The sequence below is a fragment of the Neovison vison genome, chromosome 3, assembly GCF_020171115.1.
Source record: "Neovison vison isolate M4711 chromosome 3, ASM_NN_V1, whole genome shotgun sequence".
NCBI classification, from domain to species: domain Eukaryota; kingdom Metazoa; phylum Chordata; class Mammalia; order Carnivora; family Mustelidae; genus Neogale; species Neogale vison.
Genome location: NC_058093.1, coordinates 101,308,462 through 101,335,317, shown reverse-complemented (window position 1 = coordinate 101,335,317; position 26,856 = coordinate 101,308,462).

The window sequence follows — 26,856 nt, the reverse complement described above, 5'->3', positions numbered from 1 at the left end:
CTCCTAGTCATTTTGGTGGGAGAAGACTGAACAGAGGTAGCTGGATGTATCCACTCTGGTGCAGTCAAGGTGCACCCTGGAACACTTCCTGATCTCCGTCTCAGAGAGAAGCCTCAGTCTGGGTGCAGAAGCTGAATAAATTCCCCCTTGGACGCTGGCAGTGCAGGTTCCAAGTTGCAGACCCTGGGGGCACAGGATCTTTTGCTCGTCCCCAAAGCCAAGGCAGTGGCGGCTGTCTGGGAGCTCCTGACCGCCAGAGAGGTTCCAAGCAGCGATCGCACACTGAGATTTTGCTGCCGGCCCCGGGCTGGGAGTGCCAGGCTTGCGCGCACCTCTTTTCAGAGGCGGCTGTGGGTCGGGGGTGCGTCTGGGGCACTGAGAACGGGGTGCTGGTCCGTAAGCCGCAGGCTGGGCTTTTGCGCGCCTCTGTCCGGGGAAGAGTTTCGCTTGCGCGCGCAGCTTAGACTTTGAAACAATGGCGCAGGTCAAGAAGCGCCCCCGGGCCTTAGTAACCCAGGAGAGCTCGATGGACCTGTGCGCGCATCTCAAGCTTTGTGGTAGGGCTAGTGCGCGTTCTGCAGACTGGCGCAGCTCCCATCCCCTCACAGGAGCCGGAACCCACGCGCTCTGGGGCGCGCTGGCGGTTTAGGGACCAGGAGCTGGTTTCTCCGCCGCACTCTCTCTGCCTTCTAGCCGGGGAGGCCGTCTGGGACCGGGGACTTAAGCCCCTGTCCCTAGCCACCCCAATTCCCACAATTTCTCCCCGCAATCCTTTGCTCTTTTGGAGTGCTTTCCACCAGTCTCCAAGTTAATGCTGGTCCCCAGATGCAGGGCACTCTCGTTCATATTGGGGTATTACTTTCCCACCGGTCGCCTCTGGTGGCTCCCTCCCCCATTTGTTTATCTTCTAATATCAGTCCGCCGTTCCCATTCCGCTTTACCTGCTCACTGGCGTCTTCTGCCCCTGTAGAGATCCAGACGTGTATAATTCTGATCTCAGGCTGATTTCATGGGTGATCGGAGTTATTTGGTAGGTAATCAGCTCACTTTGGGGTACCAGCTGAAAAGATGCCTCTTCCTAGTACCCCGCCATCTTCTGGAACCCAATTACCTTATCTCTTAAGGCATTTCAGAAAGTCAAAATTGTAAATACTATTTTTATGAATTTATTGTTAATCATATTTAAGAATATTTATTTAGTATTAAATGTCACATGTCAGAAATGGTGCTAAATCTCAGGATTTCTAAGCTGAACAAACTAGACACTTTCTTTTCCATTAGGGTGCTTACATTATGATGAGTTTAAGAATGTGTGTTTTAGCTAAAACCCTAGATTTTCACAGGGCTAACTTTTTTACATGTGGTTAAATTTAAATTTGGGTAAATTTATGTAAGTAAAACTGTAGTTCTTACTATGACAAAGAGAATATAAGATTTTTTATTCTTAAATCATAAGATTACATAATCCAGAATTAATTTTAATATATCACCAACTTGCTGTGTAATTTTGATCCATTCACTTATTTTACCCTCCTCAGTTTCCTTGTATGAAATATAAAACATATGTGATGGGAAATTTTGATTCTTCTAGCTGAAAGTATTCTCTCATTCCTCATGGGTACCATTCAAAGATTAACCTCTTAAATTTCCATCCTTAGCATTTTCTCTATTTCTTTAATTAGCAACAGGATACAAGAAAGGCAGAAAGTCATATGATTTCCTAGTTGCCTTTGCCAGTGATTTTTAAACTTCAGTACTTATGCCAGCTTACTTGTCTGTTCAGGCTTGCCAGGGTTGAAAAGTCTATAGTGCTCTATTAATCTCTTTGGTAGGATTCTATCTGCTTTGCAGAGGTGGCCTGGAGATAGCTGCAAATTCTTTCATGCTCCCCAGATTGGGAGGTGGAACCGATTTCCCTTTTCCTTAAATCTAGATTGGCCTAGTGAGTGCTTACCCAATAGAATGCAGTAGAAGCAATGCTGTGCAACTTCTGGTAACTCTTTAAAAAGATGGGCAAAATCTGCTCCATCCTTATTGGAAGGCTGTGTCTTGTGATACTACATCTCTAACCCCAGCTGCCATGCTGTGAGAGGCACAAGCCACAAGTGCAGGTCAGGATGACAGCCCTAGATAAGATCATGGCCAACAGCCCTAGCTAAGCACTGAGTGGACTGCCAGCATGAGCTGCCAGTCATGTGAATGAGTCATCTTGGTTGCTCAGCTCAGCAAGTGCTCAGCTGGCACCTAACTCCAACTTCATGAGGACTACTAAGTGAGTTCTTCCTAAATGAAACTCTGAACCCCCAGAAATATGAGGGGTAATAGTAACTTATTGATTCAGGCTATTAAATATTTGTGGGGTTTTATTAGGCAGCAATACATAATTCCATCAGGCATCTTCAGAGCAACTTATTTTCATGGGTGCCTTCTCAAGGCCTCACATGTACTTTACTATTCATAATTTTACATTGTTTTTCATTAAAAAGTCCCCTCCAGATGCATAAGCTTTCTGTAACCTATTTTCTAATCTAATTCCTAGTGTGCTTCTTCCATTCTTCCCATACCGACCCCACCACCCCACCAATGCCACTACCCCTTGAGTAGATCTTGGTGCTAGAAAGAGCTAGAATTCTGTAGTTGTAAAAATGTGCATTCAAATGCAGTTATATTACCTTATCCTGTGACCTTCTCTAAGTTACTTAATTTGAGGTCAAGTTAGCCATCTGTAGGGGAAATGTGTCCCTGTATCACTGAAGAGAAACTTATCAAACAAATGTCATGTATTTCCTCTAGCACCTAGTCTTGCTTCTAGTTTACGGTAGATACTCAGTAAACATTTACTTCTCTTCCCCAAGCTCTGTCTTCTATGTTATAACTATTGATGAGTAGCACTTGCAGAGTGGCATTGACAATTACAATTGACCTCCACCTCATCTCTACCGCACAGTGGGTCCTGGTCACCGAAAACATAAAATCTTCACTTGATGACAGTGCCTATAGCTCATTAGGCTTAACTCTTCAAAGCACTGGAATCTGATTGCTGTATGGAAAACAAAATCTCTGGTGGTTGTTTTTAGAATACCCTGCTTCACACAATAGTGTGTTTAATTAACACAATTTATATCAAGTCACACAGAGACTTTTGCACATTCTCACACTGTAGAGTATTTACCCAAAATAGACAACCTAATTACTTAAGGAAATTGGCTATATTTGCCGAACTGGAGTGTTATAAGAAAAAATGAACTGCAATCATAAAACATAGAAGGATGGGAAAATGCCAAATTCTTATTATTTTTGTTTTTAAAATGTTAATTAAGATATAGAGTCCACAAATCTTGTGGAATGTAGTACAAGTGAATGAATAAATCTCTTCAATATGGATCAAAGAGGAAATACATCTTTTATGGCTTAATTAGCTAAAATTCATAAATCCTGAGAAATTATTGCTGAGTATCCAATACATAGTGACAAAAAGGGGCAGCACTGGTTGTCTCTCATCCACATGGAGAAGCTGGATGCTCAATACAGGAAGAAATTTTGCTGGAAAGTCATTTAATCAAATTAAGAAGGAATATGATAAATGTAATTATTACCAACAAAAATTTCTTAGAGTTAAGTAAGGGGAAAATATTAATTTTAACATCACTCTCTGGTGGCCTTCTGTGACTCTACTTTTCTAAAGCAAATTCCTTAGGAAGAAAAACAAAGGGATGGAAAGGAAGGCAGGAATAGGCTTTAAAAATATTGAGGAACCATAATTTTTCACAGAGGTAATCTTAAATTATTATATTATTATTATTACTTAAAGAGAAGGGGAGAGAAAGACAGAGGGAGAAAGACAATCCCACAGAGCCCAACATGGGACTCAACCTCAGGACCCTGAAGTCATGACCTGAGCCAAAATCAAGAGTCTGATGCTTAACCTACTGAGCCACCCAGATGCCTGTATTTAAATTATTTTTTCAAGTTTTTAATTTTTATTAATTTTAACTAAATAGTGACCAACCAGGCTGGTCAGAGAAACAAAGAAAAGTATCTTTCATTCTTCCAAAAATATTTATTGAATAGTTATTATGTTCAGTGTATTGTACCTGGTATTAGGAAAGAAAAAATGAATAAATGAGACCTACTCCCTCTCCTTATAGTCTTGTTTGGGGGCTGGGAAAATACATCGATAAATCATATGATGCAACAAAGTATTACACTAAAACAGACACAAGTTGAAAATGCTATGAGAACCATCAATTCTAACCTGCAAGGAGGAGGTGATTAAAGAAGTGATATTTGACTGAACGTGGCCATTATAGCTCTGGTGATGAGTTCCCTCCCTACTTTTTAAAAAAAGATTTATTTTGGAAGGGGAGGTGAACCATGAGAGACTATGGACTCTGAAAAACAATCTGAGGGGTTTGAAGTGGCGGGGAGGGTGGGAGGTTGGGGTACCAGGTGGTGGGTATTATAGAGGGCACGGCTTGCATGGAGGACTGGGTGTGGTGAAAAAATAATGAATACTGTTTTTCTGAAAATAAATAAATTGGAAAAAAAAGATTTATTTATTCATTTGTGGGAGGAGGGGTAGAGGAAGAGAATCTTAAGCAGACTCCAAGCTGAGTGTGGAGCCTGTCACAGGGCTCAATCTCATGATCTGAGATAATGACCTGAAACAAAATCAAGAGTCGGATGTTTAACCAACTGAGCCACCCAGGCACCCCAGCCCCATTCTTGACATTACAGTGAGTGATCAGTGAATATGTATTGCATCATTAAATGCAATGATTAAAAAGGAGTTTTCCAAGAAGGGAACACTGTGAAAGGATGATAACACAAAAGGTTGACTTGTAATATCAAACTCAACAAGAATCAGAAATCTTATTGAACATTAAGTTTTACTAATAATTTCAAGGTTACAGCTTAAATCACATTATATATGAGGCGTGGAGTAGCCAGATTGCTCCCCAAGTCCTTTATCACCATATTAGAATGTGCCATTGCCCATTTGATGTGGAACATCATCACAAAAGGGGCTTTTTAGGTTACAAAACAGCCCTAATTTTTACTCAAATACTTGTATAGCTTATACCTTAGTCTTATGTTCTATTAAGCCATACATTTTCCTTTAAAGTATTTAATTTATCAATAAGGATGGACCTGGCACATCATGCTAAAAGCATTCCATATGTAAGGACTCTCATGTTCTTAAGGACTAACACTATGTTTTTATGGAGCTCTGCTCCTAGCATGCTAATAAGAAGATTTGGCCAGGTCAGCTTATCTTTTATTTCCCAAATGGTTTGGGGACAACATGGATTACAAGTTGCTATACCATAATCATTTTAAAAATGGGGAAAGCAGAAAGATAGATTATTCAAGTGGTTAGATAGATCACTTAGATAGATTAATAGGATGATTTATTAAGATCTTTGGTACTTCATTTCCCATATTTTATTTTAAGAATTGGCTTTGTAATCAGAGTGACATGAATGCTAATCCTGAAGTCACCACCTTAGTTGAGTTATTTAAGCTTTATTAGTAATAATTTTCTCATCTCTAAATTGTAAAACAAAACAAAACAAAACAAAGCAAAAAACCATGGGATCTGGGTGACTTGGTCGGTTGAGCATCTAACTCTTGATTTTTGCTCTGATCCTGATCATAGGGTCATGAGATCGAGCCTGGCATGGGCTTAGCACTTAGCAGGGAGTCTTCTTTTCTCTTTCTCTCCCTCCCTCAGCCCCTCCTCCTGCTCTCTCTCTCTCAAATAAATAAATCTTAAAAAAATAAATTCTAAAAAACAAAAATATTGACTTTGCCTCATTGTTATGAAAATTAAGGTGGAAAACACTGCACATAATGCTAAATATATGCTGAATGTTCAAGAAATATTTTTCTATCCTTTATTCCACCCAGATTCCCATTTCATCCATCCAAATTATTGGATCAACCACAAGCCTGCTTATTCCAATTATTCATTGCCACATGACTTGGTTTTGAATAGCAGGTTTTCCTTTCCCTTGCCTTAATATCTCATTACTCCATATACCAATCAACTAGATACTCACTTTTTATATTTGATAGTTTGGTTTCCCAACTAAATTATAGGCTTCAGAAATTCTGGAGGTATGTCTAAGGTAATTTTTATTTCTCCAAGTTTTTAGCATAATATCATGTGTGCAAACATTGCCATTTAACACTGGCTGATTAAGTCTTGACTGGGTGAATTATAACTCAAGGATTAAAGTTATATGTGATCTGACCGAGCTCTGATAATATGTGCACTCATTAACTTTCAAAGAAATTAATCATAATAGGTATTTTTCTCTATACATAAATTTTAACCTTATATATAATTTTAGACTTACAGAGGAACTGCAAGAATATTACAAAAAACTGAATCTTTTTGTACATGGTGAGAGGTACCATCACTACTTCACACTAAGCACAAGAACCTTCTCTAACAAAACCACATAATAACAATCACAGAAAATTTAACATTGATATAATTCTATTATATAATTCTCAAGACATATTCAAATTTCTAAAAATATCTCAATAATATTCTGTACTCATGTGCATCCCCTTGGCCACAATCTAGAAATTGGCTGCATAGATTCTCCAACTTCTCTTCTCCTATTCTTGTAGCATTGGGTTTATAGGCACATCTCCTGGTCCCCCTATAGCACCATGTCACTAATCCATAGACATAACTTTCCAGTTTTAATCCAGAATCGTTAGATAGGTCTTTCAAGACAGTGACCCTTTCAATGAAAACCATATGGAACTTGAGGTTGAAGAAGGCATGAGTTGGCTCTCAGCAGGATGCCTTATCTTCATCTATAACTATTCTTAATATTTTGGTATCTATAGCTAAAATAATTTCCTTGCTTCTTTGATGGTATGTTTTCTCATGTTCTTTCAAGTGAGTTTTAAAAGAGAATACTGAAGCAAACATAGTTCTCCTGGTTGTCATTATTTGACATCAGGCAGATAATGACTAGGTCTAACTGTTTTTAGATATTATTAATTGCCATTATTTGCATTTTTTTATATAATTTATTATTTATTGACTTTAAATGCATATTATTTATATTTGAAATAATTGTTGTTAATATTAGATATGTTTTTACATTTATAAATTATTTTTATTCATTTATATGTCTTCATTATATCACTGAAGATAATAAGACTGGAAAACTTTAAGCTATTATATTGATTTTGTCTGTTAGCTCAGAGAAGAATAGGGTCTAGATCCAGATTTTATTGGTTTTTATTGCAGCCAATATTCTACTGATCAATACCCAACTCTGCTCAGTTACCTAGGCAGGCAGAGGTTTCAGGTGAGGGGAGTTACAAGATTGTTGAAAAACATGATACTCATCACAGCTCCAGCTACAAGTATACCCTTTAATTATTATCACTGATTTTAAAGGAAGAATTACATAATCTCATATGTACTCCTTATATAAACAGCATACCTTATTAATAATACAGGGGGAAAATACCAAAAGTTTATAAACCTATGTTTTCTTTTATAATCAGCTTCTGTAGCATCAGAGAAGCATACTTGAATAAAGTTCTTTTATTTTTCAGCATTTTTAGAAATATCTCAGGGTATAGAAAGATTATCAGGATTACCAGTAGTACCATGATAATTTTTAAATGACAGTTTTCCATTTAATTCAGGAGATAGTTGAGATACAAAATTCAATTATATTAGTTAGATGCAAATGGTTATCATAAAAAAGGTTATTCTATCTCTGGAGATAATTAACACTTTATCTTAGATTGCCTTTTGCTGCAGTGATGTTATCTAATTTATTATAAATGTTTAAACTTTACAGCATGTCTAATTGCCATTAATTCTCAATCTTCTAAAATTTTTAAAATAATCAAGAATATAGGCTTTGGAGTATGCTAATTATTTTTAATAGAAAAGGAAATTAATTTTATTTTTAATTAAATTAATTTTAATAATTGGAATTAATGATGGTTTCCAGGTAACCTCTAATGTTATAGAGGTAACATTTATAACATTATGAATAGTTTGGAGTTGTCTCTATAAAAATAGCATTCAAAAAGTCAATGGTCTCATAAAGTGTGAGTAAAAATTAAAATTAAAATGCAAAATCTGACAGAAAAACCAGGATCATAAAATAAAAATAGACATTACTCTGGAAATCTACCATATAAAAATTATATTAAGTATCTGTAGAGGAAAATAAAAAGTACAAATGGATAAAATTAGAAAGAATAGTGCCTGAATAGAAATCAATTGATGGGGGTGCCTCAGGGGGTTAAAGCCTCTGCCTTCTGCTCAGGTTGTGATCCCAAGGTCCTGGGATTGAGCCCCGCATTGGGCTCTCTGCTTGGTGCGGAGCCTGCTTCCACCCCCCCCAAGGCCTGCCTCTCTGCCTACTTGTGATCTCTGTCTGTCAAATAAATAAATAAAATCTTTTAAAAAAAAGAAAGAAAAAGAAATCAATTGATGGGAAAATAAGATGTATGTAAAAAGAATCCAACCAATTAAACAGAATCTTGGCCCTGAAGCCAACCTACACAGAAGAAGGAAAGTGATACATGACAGAGGACTGGTGTTGCAATTACTCTAGTGATGACATTCTTTACAACTAATGATCCTGGAATAATTGGGTATTCACATAGGAAAAAAATTATATTTAGTTTTCTCTTCACATTATCTCAACAGTATACAGATCAATTTTGAGTGCATGAAAACCTCAAATGTGAAAAAATGGGCAGAAGACATGAACAGACATTTCTCCAAAGAAGACACACAAATAGCTAACAGACACATAAAAAAATGTTCTTCATCGTTAGCCCTCAGGGAAATTCAAATCAAAACTACACTGAGGTATCACCTTACACCAGCTAGAATGGCCAAAAGTAACAAGATAAGAAACAACAAATGTTGGAGAGGATGTGGAGAAAGGGGAACCCTCTTACACTGTTGGTGGGAATGCAAGTTGATGCAGCCACTTTGGAAAATAGTGTGGAGATTCCTCAAAACATTAAAAATAGAACTACCCTATGACCTTGAAATCACACCATTTGGTATTTACCACAAACACAGAGATGTAGTGAAAAGAAGGGCCATCTGTACCCCAATGTTCACAGTAGCAATGACCACAGTCGCCAAACTGTGGAACTGTGGAACGAGCCAAGATGTCCTTCAACAGACAAATGGATAAAGAAGATATGGTCCATATATACAATGGAATATTACGCAGCCATCAGAAAGGATGAATACCCAACTTTTGTATCAAGATGGACAGGACTGGAGGAGAGTACTCTGAGTGAAATAAATCAAGCAGAGAGAGTCAATTATTATATGGTTTCACTTACTTGTGGATCATAAGGAATTACATGGAAGACATTAGGAAAAGGAAAGGAAAAGAGAATTGGGGGAAATCGGAGGGGGAGATGAAGCATGAGAGACTATGGACTCTGAGAAACAAACTGAAAGTTTCGGAGGGGCAGAGCATTGGTAAGCCTGGTGGTGGGTATTAAGGAGGGCATGTATTGCATGGAGTACTGGGTGTGAGACATAAACAATGAATCTTAGAACACTGAACAAATAAAAAAATAGTTTCAAAATCTACATTATAGAATAACAGAAATACGAATAGGCAACTGAAATGAAGAGAAACATATATGGCTCATAAACATGAAATGATGCAGGACTCCACTAATAAATAGTGAAAGCTAAAATCCTAAGTAGGTCCTGTTTTAGATCATCTATACTGATTAAAGAATCTGTTAATAATAGGTCTAGCAGAAGGTGTAGTATGCAGTGCATAGATTCTCATAGACGCTGTGATGAGAAGATTCATTTAGTATAACAAATTTGGGCAATTTTATAGATTGCACAGAGACACACACATCATGAAAGTATATGCTAATGCATGGTGTTAATAACCATCAAATTTGGAACAAATTTGGAACAAAGTTTCACCTGGAGGAAGGGGAAATATGAGACTGGAGAGACATGCCCAGGACTGGTTTCCATTCTATCGCTAATGCTGTGGTCTAACCTTCATGATGGATCCAATTGTTTGGTTTATCTTTTTTGATACGGTTATTACCCTTTTGTATATTGTATATATTATATGCTAATGTTTTTCAGAGGAAAAACAGATGTGGAAAATGAAATGGCTTTTTTGGGAAAACATTTTCCGTGTTAAGAAAATGTGAACATTTTCAGACAGGTCATCAGGAACTGGAGGGGAAACAATGACTTCCTTACCTAGTACATAAAGAATACATAAAATTATAATGGTATGCCACTAAATGAAAAACTTGATAACAGATGTTTATGATTCTACCCTTTTTTATGTCATATTTTTTCTGCCTCTCAGCCTACTGACATTCCAAAACTGTAAAAAGTAAAATGGTGAACACACACACACACACACGCACACTCAAAATCATCTGATCAACAATCAAATATTCTTGAAAGAGGGATGCCTCGGTGGCTCAGTTGGTTTAAGCATCTGCCTTCAGCTCAGGTCTTGATCCCAGTATCCTGGGATGGAGTCCAGCACGGGGCTTCCTGCTCAGTAGGGAGCCTGCTTCTCCCACTGCCTGCCGCTCCCCCTACTTGTGCTTTCTCTGTCTCGCTCTCTCTCTCTGACAAATAAATAATAAATAAATCTTTAAACAAAAAATAAATATTCTTGAAAGAAATAAATGAAATAAAGCTAAATGAGAAAGAACACTAATCAGGTTAGGTTTAAACATATTTTCTTTTAATTACTTTGAATAGGTTTTCTTTAACATCAATTTACTTCTTAAAATCAACAGCAAAATGGTCTACAAGCTATTGGCAAGTTATTTTTCTCTCTCTTTTTAAAGATTTATTTATTTATTTGAGAGAGAGAGAGTGTGTGCATGCGGTGGAGGGAGGGAATAATCTTCAAGCAGTCTCCCTGCTGAACACAGAACCCAAAATGAGGCTCCATCTCACACAACCCATGAGATCGTGGCTTGAGCCAAAACCTAGTCAGAAGCTTAACTGACTGAGCCACCCAGATGTCCCAAGTTATTTCCATTCTAACAAAATCTTTGCTTTCCTGCTTAAGATAGCTAAAGTCAGTTTCACTTTCCCAGATAATAAGAGTAATAGAGACTCTAAAACTATCGATCCTGAATTCAAGTCAGTTTTCAACTCTTCCATGATGGCAAGTCATCTGATCAAAGCAATGAACTTGGCTCAGTCACTCATTATGGGGATGCCATAGGGGATCCTCTATGTTATAGGGGATGGGGATTAACATTCTAGGTGCCAGATAACTTCTTTGGAAAATGAAGAAGCTGAAGAGGGAGGCCAGGTTCAAATCACTGTCCTACAACCTACCAGCTGTTTGATACCAAGCAAATCACTTATTTTCTCTGTATCCATTCTCTACCTATAAATCAGAATCACTAATTTCACACTCTCAGAATTATATGTGAGAATTATACGATTTAATGTTTGTGTCAATATGTACATTGTTTGACACATGACAAATGACCAGTTATTCAAATTGTACTGTATATCTTTATCTAGCCACTACAGCAGACTTGTCTTGGAAGATATTTCCACTTACAAAGGAAGAACTACCCAATAGTCATGAATTCATAACTTTTGTATGCTAAAACCTCCTGGAATTGAGTATCTGAGGTTTTATCTCATCTAAGAATGGACAAGTTTTTATAATACATTACAGAAACAACACAACAAGAGGAGCTAATTAAAGATGCTATCATCTTTTTATCTTTTTAAAAAATTTGTGCTTTACTATTTCTTTCACAATTGGTATTGGTTCACAACAAAGTAAAGAAGGACTTTAGCAATACATCAAGAAAATAGTACCCAATCCAAGGTTAATTCATTTGAGTGTTTTCAGATTTCTATCACCAGCAATAAAGAAACCTCAACAGTTCCAGTCAGATATGACTATTTGTTATGTTTCGGGGAGTGGAATTAAGGTTTCCACACAGCTATTTCACTATGTCAAGTTAAACTGATTCCAAATCACCCATGATTCTCCTTTTGCTCAACCAAACACAGTGAGCTGAGAGAAAGAGGTAGTTATGCTAGATGTCAGAGATGAGCCCCTGTTCAATTCATGCTGAACTAGGACTTAGTCTCCCATTCATGCAGTTGCTTCTGCCCAAATAGAAAAGAAATAATTTCTTACTTGTGCTTCCCCTTATCATTCATTGTGTCCTTGGCAGATATGCACTCTTGGTAGAAATTCCCCACCTTCCACCTCAGCCTTATGAATCCTATTCATTTGTCAAGATTCTTCTCCAGCTTAAACCCTCTCTAGACCTACTCTAAAACAAATGGGACAATTTCTTCCTTTTTTTTTTTTTTTTTTAATCTCCTGCTGTATTTACCACAGTACCTCTATTTTAGATTTTGGTAGTTAACAACACTTCACAAAGTACTGAAATTACTTTTTTTTTAAGATTTTATTTATTTATTTGACAGAGAGAGAGATCACAAGTAGGCAGAGAGTCAGGCAGAGAGAGAGGGGGAAGCAGACTCTCTGCTTAGCAGGGATGCTGAGGCAGAGGCAGGGCTGGATCCCAGGACCCTGAAATCATGACCCGAGCCGAAGGCAGTGGCTTAATTCACTGAGCCACCCAGGTGCCCCTGAAATTACTTTTGAACATCTGTTTTTCAGATTAGAATTTAAGTAATGCTGGACAAAATACGTTTTTAAAATAACAAATTTCAAAAACTTGTAAATATCGGCAGAATAGGTAAAGACATGATTAAGACTTGTAATAAATCGGAAACTATGAGTATACATATGTGATCGATTTAAAAAGCATAAATTCAGACTTCAATCTTCACAGTAATGGGAGCCAGGTGGAAAAGGCAATCAGAATAGGCTCTGTATAAATAAGATGAAAACAAACCAATATTTTTAGAAGCATAAAACTTTCTGATAGAAATAATTTTTCATGTGGCCCTCTGGACAGAGATGTAGTCAACATAATGAATCATTCTCAAAAGCATTGTTTTTTTTTTTTTTTTCTTTAAAGATTTTATTTATTTATTTGACAGACAAATCATAAGGAGGCAGAGAGGCAGGCAGGGAGAGAGAGAGAGGGGGGAGCAGGCTCCCTGCTGAGCAGAGAGCCTGATGTGAGGCTCGATCTCAGGACCCTGAGATCATGACCCAAGCCGAAGGCAGAGGCATTGACCCACTGAGCCAACCAGGCGCCCCTCAAAAGCATTGTTTTAAGACCTACGGCCATGTGATTTGTTGTTCTATTTCTCATCATAACTTTCAACTCAGTTGATGACATCTCACCAAAATACAGTACACTGAAAGAAGTGCTCCTGGATACCTATCTAACATTGTTTACATATTGCCTTCATGATGTTTTGGATTAAGCAATAGATCAATGTCAGACTATGGAGAGAAAAACATGAATTGATAGTCTTTAGAAAATCTTCATAAATTTTGTTTTCTTAGCTGAACTTTTATGCAGTATCAATTGATAGACTATTCAAAAAAGTGAAACTATCTATACTACTTTTAATTGTAGAGCTATGTTTAGCAATTGATCAAATTGAGGATATGTTTAACATTCTTTTATGAAATTAGGGAATCAAAAATAGGACAGAACTGTAAAACAAAGGAGTGAAATACAAGATAGGGAGGCAAGAGGGAATAAATCTCTCCTCCATTGTTTGGTTTATTAGGACATATGTGTATACATTTGATTTTAAAATTAAAATATTAAAATATTTATGAAGATACTATTTTTAAAATATGATTTTAGATTTTCCCTAATGCATAGAAAAATGAGTTTCTGAGTAATAAGCCTTAAACCATGGCTATTTGTATCTGACCATAATTACTTTTAAGACCAATTGCTCATTAAGAAAACTTCCAGTTCGGGGCGCCTGGGTGGCTCAGTGGGTTAAAGCCTCTGCCTTTGGCTTGGGTCATGGTCCCAGGGTGCTGGGATGGAGCCCCGCATCAGGCTCTCTGCTCAGCAGGGAGCCTACTTCCCTTCCTCTCTCTCTGCCTGCCTCTCTGCCTACTTGTGATCTCTGTCAAATAAATAAATAAAATCTTAAAAAAAAAAAAAAGAAAAGAAAACTTGCAGTTCAAAATAATTAAGTAGTATCAATTCCTTGTAGGAGGAGGCATTTTTTTCTGATCTCTATATTGAAGGGTCATACACTGGGTTCTTAAAAACATGGTTTTAAATAATTAACACATAGGTTAAAGTTATATAGAAGGAGCTTTGAAGTTGTCACTTCCATCCTTGTAAGAAAAATGCTGAATGGGTGACTAATCAATGACTTTTCTTTGACTAGTCAAAAAACTGAAATCTCATGGCAAATGGCCAATGGGAAATCTGGAGGCAGGCTAATCCAGAATCACAGTCAGGATGTGCTTACTTGGAGCCATGAACTGGAGAGACACCTATACCTTCATCTGGTGAACTGCTGGAGGCCATATGAATTAGCATGAAGCTAAAACCTCCCGGGGGCTGTAGTCATAGTCAGCCTTCACAATTTCATGGATTTTACCCCTGTGAACTCTACTCATTTCTCCGATAAAGAGTTGAAAAGATTCCCTCATGGTTCTGGCATGGAGAGAGGAAAGATAACCACTGTGAGGTACATCCAAAGTGTTTTCCAGAACAAAAGGCTAATCTCTATTATAGCATTCATTTCATACATTGAAATGTATGGAAATGTATGGAAAAGAAGAGCTATCTAATATCAATAATCTATGCTTTTACCCCACTACACAATTTAAGCCTAAAGCTAGAAGAATAAAAGAAATAATTAAAATTGGAGAAGAAATCATAGAGATGGAAGAGCAGGAAAATAGAGAAAATCAACAGAATCAGAAACTGATTCTTTGAAAAGATTAGTAAAATTAAAAAACCTCTAGCCAGGGTAGCCAAAGAAAAAGGGGAAAACACAAATTACCCATTTCAGAAATGAAAGAAAATAATTATTAATGCCATTGATATAATAATAAGAGAATCAGATGAATAATTTTAGGCCTCCAAATCTGAATTTGATAACTGAGATTGAATAGACTTATTCCTTGAAAGACAAACTACCAAAACCCAAACAATGTCAAATGTCAAAGGACACAGAAGTACAGAAGTACCCCCCTTCCTAATTCTGATGTAAGATTATATATGTGATTTTATGTGTGTGTATGTATGTACATACACACATATACATATAAATGAACATATAAACATACATTACATATATGTAAAACATATTATATATAATATAAACATAATGTATATTATAAACATACATTATATATATAATGCATGTATATATATAAATATATATACACATCAGAATCAATATATATATGTGTGTGTGTGTGTGTGTGTGTGTGTGTGTGTGTATTTATTTATTCCCAACACCTATCACAGTGTTTAATTCATGATTGGTACTAACTAAAATTTGTCAAAAAAATAAAAGCCCAATTTTAGCTATTCCACTTAATGCCCAGGGATTTTAGCCTAATATTTCAGAAGACTTATTAGACTGATCATCTAAAGAAAGGGCCATATTCTCTCTTATTCTTCAGTCTCAAAACTAGGAATAGATTCTCCCACATTTTTATATATGCCATCTCATTCATGAAACTAATTCTTTCCCAAAAGGAAAGAATGAATAAATTTAGGGCAATTATTAGGATAAAACAATGCATTACTTTTTCCACATGTTTTAAGGGACTGATATCTTGAGCCAAGAAATACAACACAGTGAGATGATTAGTAGTTGGGGGGCGACTAGTAGAGGGGCATAGTAATTATGAATAATATAAATCTACTGGCTATACTATTTCTCCCAATAAATCCACTAAAAAACAGAAAAGGGAAGAAGAAATCAATATAAACAATTTTAGATGAATTGTGTACCTTACAGTCTACTTATTTCAGTGAATTTCCCAAATATCTTCTTAGACCTTAATTTATTTTATAAAGAAAAAATGTTAGTGATAAGATAAGTATGACAATAAAACTTTAAACATTAATTATGAGATGTTATGTGTATTATATAAGGTATAAAACATTTGTCAAGCAAGATCTCACATAGGATGGTCCATAACACTGTTTCATGTCATTTTGCTATAAGCACATAGTGTGTGAAATGAACATACTTTTTCTGTATCTACTTCAGATTAAGATGCAGAAATGCAAACACTATTTGTAATGGGCAAACTGAACATGCTAATTTATCATGGGATGGTTTTAATGAGCAAGTACCTCCCTAATTAAAAATATAATTTACTTGGAGTGGCTGGGTGGCATAGTCAGTTAAGTGTCCAACTCTTGGTTTCAGCTCAGGTCATGCTCTTAGGGTTGTGAGATTGAGCCCCATGCCAGGCTTTGCACTTAGTGCTGAGTTTGCTTAAGACTCTCTCTCTCTCTCTCCTTCTGCCCCTCCTAACCCCCACCCCATCTCTCTTATTCTTTCTGAAATAAATAAATAAATCATATGTTGTGTGTGTGTGTGTGTGTGTAATTATTTCTATTCCTAATTTTTTTTACCCCATTAGTTCTTATTATTCCAATAAGATGTATTCAACTCACCAATAGACAAAGGTGAGTAAAGACTCTTTAAAGTCTATAAATACAAATATTCTGATCAATTTTGTTGATTTCATAATTGCCTTCAGGTTTTAGAATAAACACTTCACCTTTTCATTTCCCATTGCTATCTTTGTTGACAAAGATAAAGTGAATTTGTGGAAAACCTATAAGGAATCACTGCCTTTGTCCACTTTAGTCTTAGAATATCATTAGAAGCTTTGAAAACAATATTTAAAGAAGTATATGTTGACACAGTAGTAGAAATATAAAATTGAAATCCTTTATGCTATACATCTTAATTAGATGCTCAATAGATGCCACACATCTATTGAGATAGATAACATATGATGGAGATGGGAAAAAGTTTGTGTTCACCATGAAATCTGAATGGCTGTATATAGTTATTATCCCCAAAGATCTCTGCAAGCCAGAAACTTGCTGCAAATGTAACATATATTAGCAACTAAATCAAGATATAGGGAACATAATGTCTTCTTGAAGATTATGTATATAAATACAGTTTATAGTTTGAGAGTTCTTAGCGAGATCATCTGTGCAGATTTATATAGCATTTCTTTATAATATATGTGCCTGTACTTCAGCCTAGAATTCCTTTATAATTAATGTTTTTTTCATTTAAAAATTCATTAAAAAGAAACTCGAGGAGCTCCTGTCTTCACTACTTTTCTCTATTTCTAAGAAGCTTTTTCTAAGTCATAATTTATGAGGTAATATAATAATGCTTATTAGTCCAGAAGAATTTTTAAAACTCTAGCAAAAAATAATTTGAGTCCTTTGGGTCCTCAGATAGGAGGAATTGCAATATTGGAGATTGTGGAATAAACACCTAAAGTCGGCTACCAGCACCATGGCTAGCTATATGCTCTGAGTCTCTGACAGTATACACAGATCATATCGTGCATAAGATATTCTTTTTTTGTGAGACTGATCATTTGAAATAATTTAGATAAGCATTGGAAGGGCTGTCCTCCAATAAAAATGATTAGCTCAGACATACATATCAAGGGAAGTTAGCCTGAGAATAGATGTTACTGGCAGTACTGATCTTTAAGCATCAATGAGGTAAAAAAGCTCCTACAGGTGCGCCTGGGTGGCTCAGTGGGTTAAAGCCTCTGCCTTCGGCTCAGGTCATGATCCCAGGGTTCTGGGATCCAGCCCCGCATCAGGCTCTCTGCTCAGCGGGGAGCGTGCTTCCTCCTCTCTCTCTCCCTGCCTCTCTCTCTGCCTACTTGTAGATCTCTGTCTGTCAAATAAATAAATAAAATCTTTAAAAAAAAAAAAAAACTCCTACAGCAAGACTCAGACTATATAAAAGAGCTGATGTTGTCCCAGATCAGTGTCACCTCCCACCCTGCTACTTTTTAAGAAAAGTAAAAGCAAATCTATCTGTAGGAATGCTATCCAAATTTCACATTTAGGCTGTAGGATTCTCACAATTACAAACAAATAATGCTAAAAAAAAATGAAGGTACAATTAAAGATCAGGAGTACATACACAGAAAAAACCACCATAACTAAGAGTTAATATTAGTAATAATAATAATAAAAAACTTACTTAGATTAGCAAAGACTAAAGGTATTATAATTGTCAGATAAGGAATGCAAAGCTGCATTTATGAAGTGTTAAAGAACATAAGAGACAAAACCACAAGGATGGCCAATTTAAAAAGAGATTTTTATATATGAATCAGAAAGATAAGAGCAAATGGATTACTAAAAATCATAAACATAAATTTAAATAAACTTATTTAAAAAGTTAAGCACTAGATTAAACACTGCTCAAGGGAAAAATAATACACAGGCAGATAATAAGAATAAAATGCATAGAATGAACTAGCAAGGCAAAGGAGACAGAGAAAAGAAGAGGCAGGAAGAGATGAAAAGGATAGAATGAGAAATTCTATAATTGGAGTCCCAGGAGGAGTGAATGGAAACAATGTAGAATAGTCAGTATATAAACACAAACACAGAGAGAGAGAGAGAGCGCACAAGCAGGGGGGTGGCAGGCAGAGGGAGAGGGAGAAGCAGGCTCTCAGACTAGCAGGGAGCACAATGTGGGGCTTGGTCCAGGCTCCTGGACCTCCTAGCATTTTTGGATTTTTAAGATCTAGAGAAAGGCGCAATTTCAGACACTTTTTCTGTTTTTGCCCCTACAAAATGTCAGGATTCTCCCAAGCCATCATGACATCCAAAACTCCATGATAAATTTCAAAATGCATCCTAAAAGGATTATAGGCCCCTTGCTGAATAACTACTGTTCTAGACTTAAGATGAGGAGATACGCATTCAACATACTGTGATCAGAAATTCACAATTCAGCCGTGGTTATGTGAGCACTCAAAATAATGGAAACTGCATATTAGATTGTGGAACTTAATTTTAAATCTTAACAGTAGTGGTATTCAAGAGATACAGTTGCTAGAACGAATGCACACCATTTTTCCATAGACGTGACATGAAATTCCATCAACTTCAGAAGCCTTAAAGACTCAAGTCAGTGCTGTCAGTCTATGGCTCTCTTTGTTGCCAGAGTTGCTCAGAAAATTGGCTCATTATGCCATCAAAATATGCTGTGTGTACTATGAATGAGCCTTTCATGCAACAGGCTTGTTGGAATGCCAGAGTGGAGAGCAGGGCTTCCCCAAGTTTTCAAAACAAGTCTGATAGTTGTTTCTGGGTCAGCATGTCAATAAATATTTTTAAGCTTGGAAAAACCTAGTGTAGAACTTTCTTTCATTAGATACATACTTGGTGGTAAGATTGTGGATAAGGAATCATGTGGCTTCCTCCTACCTTTAATCATCAGGGTCTACCGATGTTTACCAGAAGAATCCAATAATTGCTGAACAAAGAACCTGGCAGTTTCAGACACAAACACACACACACAATTATATAATTCTGTATACATTGTATATAATTCTGTATACATACATACAGGAGTAAAGTATTACTCCTATAATTTTAGGGTTTTTTCTTAGGATGAAGAGTCATTTGAATTACCATTGATAGAGACTGTTAGCAAATAGTCATTTCCAAAAATAAAAAGTAATTAAATACTAATGAATTGGCACCTGGGTGGCTCAGTCGTTGAACGGCTGCCTTTGGCTCGGGTCATGATCCCAGGAGCCTGGGACGAAGCCCCACATTGTGCTCCCTGCTGGTCTGAGAGCCTGCTTCTCCCTCTCCCTCTGCCTGCCACCCCCCTGCTTGTGCGCTCTCTCTCTCTGTGTTAAATTTAAAAAAAAAAAAAAAACTTAAAAAAAATAAATAAAATATTAAAAAATACCAATGAATTTTTTCTTCTTACCCCATGTTAGCAAATATAGGTTCTTACTTTTCAATTAGAAAAGTAAATATTTAAACATATTTATATGAATGCTGACAATGAAATGGCTGAGTTCATCATGATAGAGAAATTCAATACATAATGATTAAACATTTTGGAAACATTTTAGTTCTGACGATATATAGATTAAAAAAGAATATTTAAAACACAAAACAAAGATCAGTCTTCTGTCTTCCTTTGTTTAACTCCTTTTTTTAGAACCCCCAAAACATTAGCCAAATTGATAGTTTTTATTTTACATTGAAATGTCATCTAAATCTATTTCAGCTAATTTCCCAGATTGTTCACTCTCCCTGGAAAGAAATTACTCATGAACAAAGACAATTACTTCAGTATTGCCCAGGCTCACAAAATAAACTCCTCAAACAAACAAATGAACAAACAAACAACAAATAATTCCTAATATTGTAAATATCAAGACTATTAGAATAATTGACTGCTTTAAAAGGGCATACTCAATTAGTTATATAGGTAGAGAATAAATAAGTATAGCTCTATGTTTAACAACCCAAAATAGCATATTCTTTTTTTAAAATTTAATTTAATCTTTTTTCAGTGTTCCGAAATTCATTTTTTATGCACCACACCAGTGTTCCATGTAATACAAAAAAAAGCACATTCTTTTTTTTTTATTTTTAATTTTTTTATTTTTTAAATTTATTTTTTATTTATTTTCAGCATAACAGTATTCATTATTTTTGCACCACACCCAGTGCTCCATGCAATCCGTGCCCTCTATAATACCCACCACCTGGTACCCCAACCTCCCACACACCGCACCTTCAAAACGTTCAGATTGTTTTTCAGAGTCCATAGTCTCTCATGTTTCACCTTCCCTTCCAATTTCCCTGAACTCCCTTCTCCTCTCTAACTCCCCATGTCCTCCATGCTATTTGTTATGCTCCACAAATAAGTGAAACCATATGATAATTGACTCTCTCTGCTTGACTTATTTCACTCAGCATAATCTCTTCCAGTCCCGTCCATGCTGCTATAAAAACTGGGTATTTGTCCTTTCTGATGGAGGCATAATACTCCATAGTGTATATGGACCACATCTTCTTTATCCATTCATCCATTGAAGGGCATCTTGGTCCTTTCCACAGTTTGGCGACCGTGGCCATTGCTGCTATAAACATTGGGGTACAGATGGCCCTTCTTTTCACGACATCTGTATCTTTGGGGTAAATACCCAGGAGTGCAATTGCAGGGTCATAGGGAAGTTCTATTTTTAATTTCTTGAGGAATCTCCACACTGTTCTCCAAAGAGGCTGCACCAACCTGCATTCCCACCAACAGTGTAAGAGGGTTCCCCTTTCTCCACATCCCCTCCAACACATGTTGTTTCCTGTCTTGCTAATTTTGGCCATTCTAACTGGTGTCAGGTGATATCTCAATGTGGTTTTAATTTGAATCTCCCTGAGGGCTAGTGATGATGAACATTTTTTCATGTGTCTGATAGCCATTTGTATGTCTTGATTGGAGAAGTGTCTGTTCATATCTTCTGCCCATTTTTTGATGTGTTTGTCTGTTTCATGTGGGTTGAGTTTGAGGAGTTCATTATAGATCCTGGATATCAACCTTTTGTCTGTACTGTCATTTGCAAATATCTTCTCCCATTCCTTCGGTTTCCTCTTTGTTTTCTTGACTGTTTCCTTTGCTGTGCAGAAGCTTTTGATTTTGATGAAGTCCCAAAAGTTTATTTTCGCTTTTGTTTCCTTTGTCTTTGGAGACATATCTTTTTTTTTTTTTTTAAAGATTTTATTTATTTATTTGACAGAGAGAAATCACAAGTAGATGGAGAGGCAGGCAGAGAGAGAGAGAAGCAGGCTTCCTGCTGAGCAGAGAGCCCGATGCAGGCCTCGATCCCAGGACCCTGAGATCATGACCTGAGCTGAAGGCAGCAGCTTAACCCACTGAGCCACCCAGGCGCCCTGGAGGCATATCTTGAAAGAAGTTGCTGTGGCTGATATCGAAGAGATTACCGCCTATGTTTTCCTCTAGGATTCTGATGGATTCCTGTCTCACGTTAAGGTCTTTTATCCATTTTGAGTTTATCTTTGTGTACGGTGTAAGAGAATGGTCGAGTTTCATTCTTCTTCATATAGCTGTCCAGTTTTCCCAGCACCATTTACTGAAGAGACTGTCTTTTTTCCACTGTATATTTTTTCCTGTTTTGTCGAAGATTATAATCTTCGACAAAAATAGCATATTCTTTTGATTTAAGGTGATACAACTCCTGCTTTGGATGACTTGTCTCCTTCCTAACTACTCAAATATAGATCTACCTTCCCTTCTTAAAATACCTGAGATTGAATATGGTTCAGATTTCAAATTCTCTCAGAATTGGAAAGATACCCATTATGTAAGTAACACTGACAGGATATGTAGGGGTATACTGACATTTCCTCAACAGAACATGTGAATAACCACACTACAATTGCAACACACAGGGATTCAAGGTTGCCTTCCTCAGTTTAGGTCAGGCTTATCTGCCAAGCAGGTTATGAAACAAACAAACAAACAAAAAAAAAAAAACAAAACAAAATGAAGAAACCCTTTATTTCTGAGACACTGAAATTCAGATTTACAGATAAGAGAATGTGGATATATGTGCCTTTTTATAAGCTTTCCTTCACCTCACAATAACTACATAAGTGTTCAAGAGAAAACTTAAGAGTTTCTATATTCATTACACTTGCTCTCCATTGTTATACACCTCAACTTTGATTACAGCCAATGCCACACAGGAATACTACTGTAATTTCACTTTGTCCCTTTGATATAAGGACTAAATTCTTACACTCTGTGACATATTCCACCATGGTTAATATTTCTTGGTCCATAAGCTTCTTTCTAAAAAATAATTTGTTTCTTCAAATGGAGTAAAACTGAATTGCTATTTTTATAATTAATTGTGAACCTCATTCCCAATAAATTTATTTTTTTTCAGTGTTCCAAGATTCATTGTTTATGCACCACACGCAGTGTTCCATGCAATGCGTGCCCTCCTTAATACCCACCACGAGGCTCACTGAACCCCTCCACACCCCTCCCCTCCAAAACCCTCAGTTTGTTTCTCAGCATTCACAGTCTCTCATGGTTTGTATCCCCCTTTGATTTCCCCCAATAATGTTTTGGTTGACTTTGAGTGCAAAGATAAAGTCACTGCATACCAATAATTGAAACTGGATTTTCTTAACTCCTTTTAAAAAATGTTTATAGGAATTTTTTTAATGTGCTATTTTCTAAAGGGGAAATCACACACAGTTGTATAATGGCTATTCTGGGTAATTGTTTTTCTTTTTCTTGTAACCTACTTTTAACTTTTCACACTTTTTTTTTAAAACTTTACTGAGGACTGATTAGTTTAACCATGAGATTTAAATTGGGATTGTGCTTGGCTGTTTGATAGAAAATAATTTTGTAAAATCAAATATCTCTGACTGTCAGAGCTCTAAGTTCTCCTTGCATTTAAATGTTCAATAATTGCAACATAAAAGGGTAAATTCAAGTTCTTTTATTATCATTTGGGGGTCTGGTAGTCTGCTTGACATTTCTATTAGTAAGTCATATGTTATCCAGATAGGCAGTTTTTAAAAAAATATAAATAAAAACAACTGCATAACAAAAATGTTTCCTTAGAGACTGTAAGTTCTGTATTTTCTCCCAAAATAATGATTCTTTCTCACTCACTTTGTAACCCTGTTCTTTCTGGAAAATATTGTTGCTGCGAGTGTGTGACTGTGAGTGAAAATTAAATCCTATTTAGACTCGTGAGACTTCGAGTTTACTGAACACTATTTCTTGTGTTGAATATTATTTGTAATCGATATTTCCAATTCTTCCAAATTATTTGAATGATGCTGGAAAACTGAGGCCTAACTAGACAAAACAGAGCTTGAGAGATTTAGGAGCTTAGGGGAGGAAAGGAAAAGAAGATATTCATGTGCTTCTAGGACTGGGAAGGAAGGTTTATGCTCAGGAGTACAAATGAAGGACCAGAGGAAGCAAACAGAAAAACAGGCTCCTGCTTTTGAAGCAATGAATCTTTATGGAGATCTTGTATTAATCAAGGTAATAAGAACTAAGAAAGTGGGGGGAAAAAAAGAGAACAAAATCATATTACGTGTCTTTGAATGATTCATAACCTGACTGAACAAATAGGATATGTCTACATGAAACAGAAATTAAAGAAATTGCATATAATCAACTTTGTGTTAAGACCAAACTATGAGGTCAGACTAAAAGTATTCTGGAAATATTGATGTAGATACTGGTATGAAAGGATCTGAGTATCTTTGAAGTGAAAATAAAAATATGAAAGTCACATGGAAGTCATAAAATAGGGCTCCTGGGTGGCTCAGTCTGTTAAGCATCTGCCTTCTGCTCAAGTCCTGATCCCACCTGCTCAGCAGGAGTCTTCTTTTCTTTCACCCTCTGCGCTTCCCTCCACTGGTGTGCATGGTCTCTCTCTCAAATAAATAAAAATCTTTAAAAAAAGAGAAAGTCAAAAGCTGGGCGCATCATGTTACCTGATTTCAAGCTTTATTACAAAGCTGTGGTCACCAAGACAGCATAGTACTGGCATAAAAACAGACACATAGACCAGTGGAACAGAGTAGAGAGCCCAGATATGGACCCTCAACTCTATGGTCAATTAATCTTCGACAAAACAGGAAAAATATACAGTGGAAAAAAGACAGTCTCTTCAGTAAATGGTGCTGGGAAAACTGGACAGCTATATGAAGAAGAATGAAACTCGACCATTCTCTTACACCGTACACAAAGATAAACTCAAAATGGATAAAAGACCTGGAGGGGGGTTGGGAGAAGGGGGGAAGGTTATGGACATTGGGGAGGGTATGTGCTTTTGGGTAAATTGGAAGGGGAGATGAACCATGAGAGACTATGGACTCTGAAAAACAGTCTGAGGGGTTTGAAGTGGCGGGGGGGGGGGGGCGGGAGGTTGGGGGTACCAGGTGGTGGGTATTATAGAGGGCACAGCTTGCATGGAGCACTGGGTGTGGTGAAAAAATAATGAATACTGTTTTTCTGAAAATAAATAAATTGGAAAAAAAAATGGATAAAAGACCTTAACGTGAGACAGGAATCCATCAGAATCCTAGAGGAGAACATAGGCGGTAATCTCTTCGATATCAGCCACAGCAACTTCTTTCAAGATATATCTCCAAAGACAAAGGAAACAAAAGCGAAAATAAACTTTTGGGACTTCATCAAAATCAAAAGCTTCTGCACAGCAAAGGAAACAGTCAAAAAAACAAAGAGGCAACCCACGGAATGGGAGAAGATATTTTCAAATGACATTCAGCATATGACTGAATGATACTTGGTGAGTGTGTATATGTAAAACAAAACAAAACAAAATGAAACAAACAAAAAACAATAAGAAATCTGAGGACAAGACTGAGCTCTTGGTAACTGAGTCCAGGAAGTGAGAAAACAATGAGCAAAAGTGAATATGAATGTTCAGAGGTATACAAGGAAATCCAGGAGAGTCTGGAATATAAGTTAAAAATGTGTTCTAGATCGGAGAGGAAAAGGCTGCAGCTAGATTAAGCAAGATGAACACTAAGAAGTGACTGGTATATTTAGTAATTAATTCATTGCTGAACTTGGGGAGCAATTCTGGTACAGTGATAGGAACAATAGGTCTAGTGAAATGGGCCCAAATAATAATAGGAAGAGAAGAATTAGAATAAATGAATTTGGATGAGTCTTCCAAGGGGTTTTGTTGTAAAGAGGGTAAAAAAGTTTTTATATAAAGAAAAAAGCATGATACAGGAGATTTGGTTTCTCTTTTTAAGATTGGAGAAAAAAACATCAGTTTCAAACACTAAGATCATGCACATGCCTGAAAATAATGAAAGAAAGTAAATCTTGATGGAGTGATACACATGAGGAAACTAGTAAGAATAGGATCCACTGCACAACTGAAGGTGTTACCTTTGGTTGGAAGTGTGGTGCAGTGAACCAGAAGGGCTTATATCCCCACAAACATAATCAAGTGGGTTGAAATGATACAAAGTATGGAAGTTCTCTTCAAATTGCTACAATTTCTTCAGAAAAATAGGACACCTTCATCTAGGGCGTAGCTGCTGGGGATTTGAGAAGAGAGGACAGTGTCTGAGAAGATCACTTAGAAGAATGGCAGAGTGAACATAAAATGGAAAAATATAATACAGTTGTTGAGCAGCAGTGGAGGCACACGGAAGGTAGTAAACATGATTTTCGGTCCAAACAATCAACAGGATGGTGTGTTTTACAGCACTGTGTTCAGGTAGGTGGACCCAAATATGAGGCGGACACAGAGGGAACGAAGGTGGTAATACAACCAAGTGAGTATAATAAAGCTGCTGGGGAGCATGGGACCTGAAGACCCAAGCAAGGGATTGATCATAGTGGTTTACCATGGAATCAAGGCTGGGTAAAAACAGACATGAAGGCATGAAATAAAGAAGTAACTGTGAGAACAAAGTAGATCGATGCATTTGGGGTTTTAGTCATTGTTGTTGGGATTCTAGAGCATGTGCAGTGTGGAAAGAAAAGGCAGAGGGCAGCATGCCTGAAAATGAAATCATGGAACATTTCCATGTATTTATAAGGATAAAATGTAGGTTTAAATGTGATTGCTAGGTGAATTATCTATGTCAGTATTTAAATCAGCATGAATTACAGAAGCAGCAATGTTGGACAGTGAACACATTGGGACATAACATCTTAAGGGTGTGAAAAGAAAAAAAGTGTCTACGAATATTTGCAAGAAGAAGAGATGACATAAAATTTAAATCTGGGTGTTTCTGGGGGTGAGGAACATTACCAAACCTAGGTGTTTTGAAAGAAAAGAGGAAGACAATAGATAA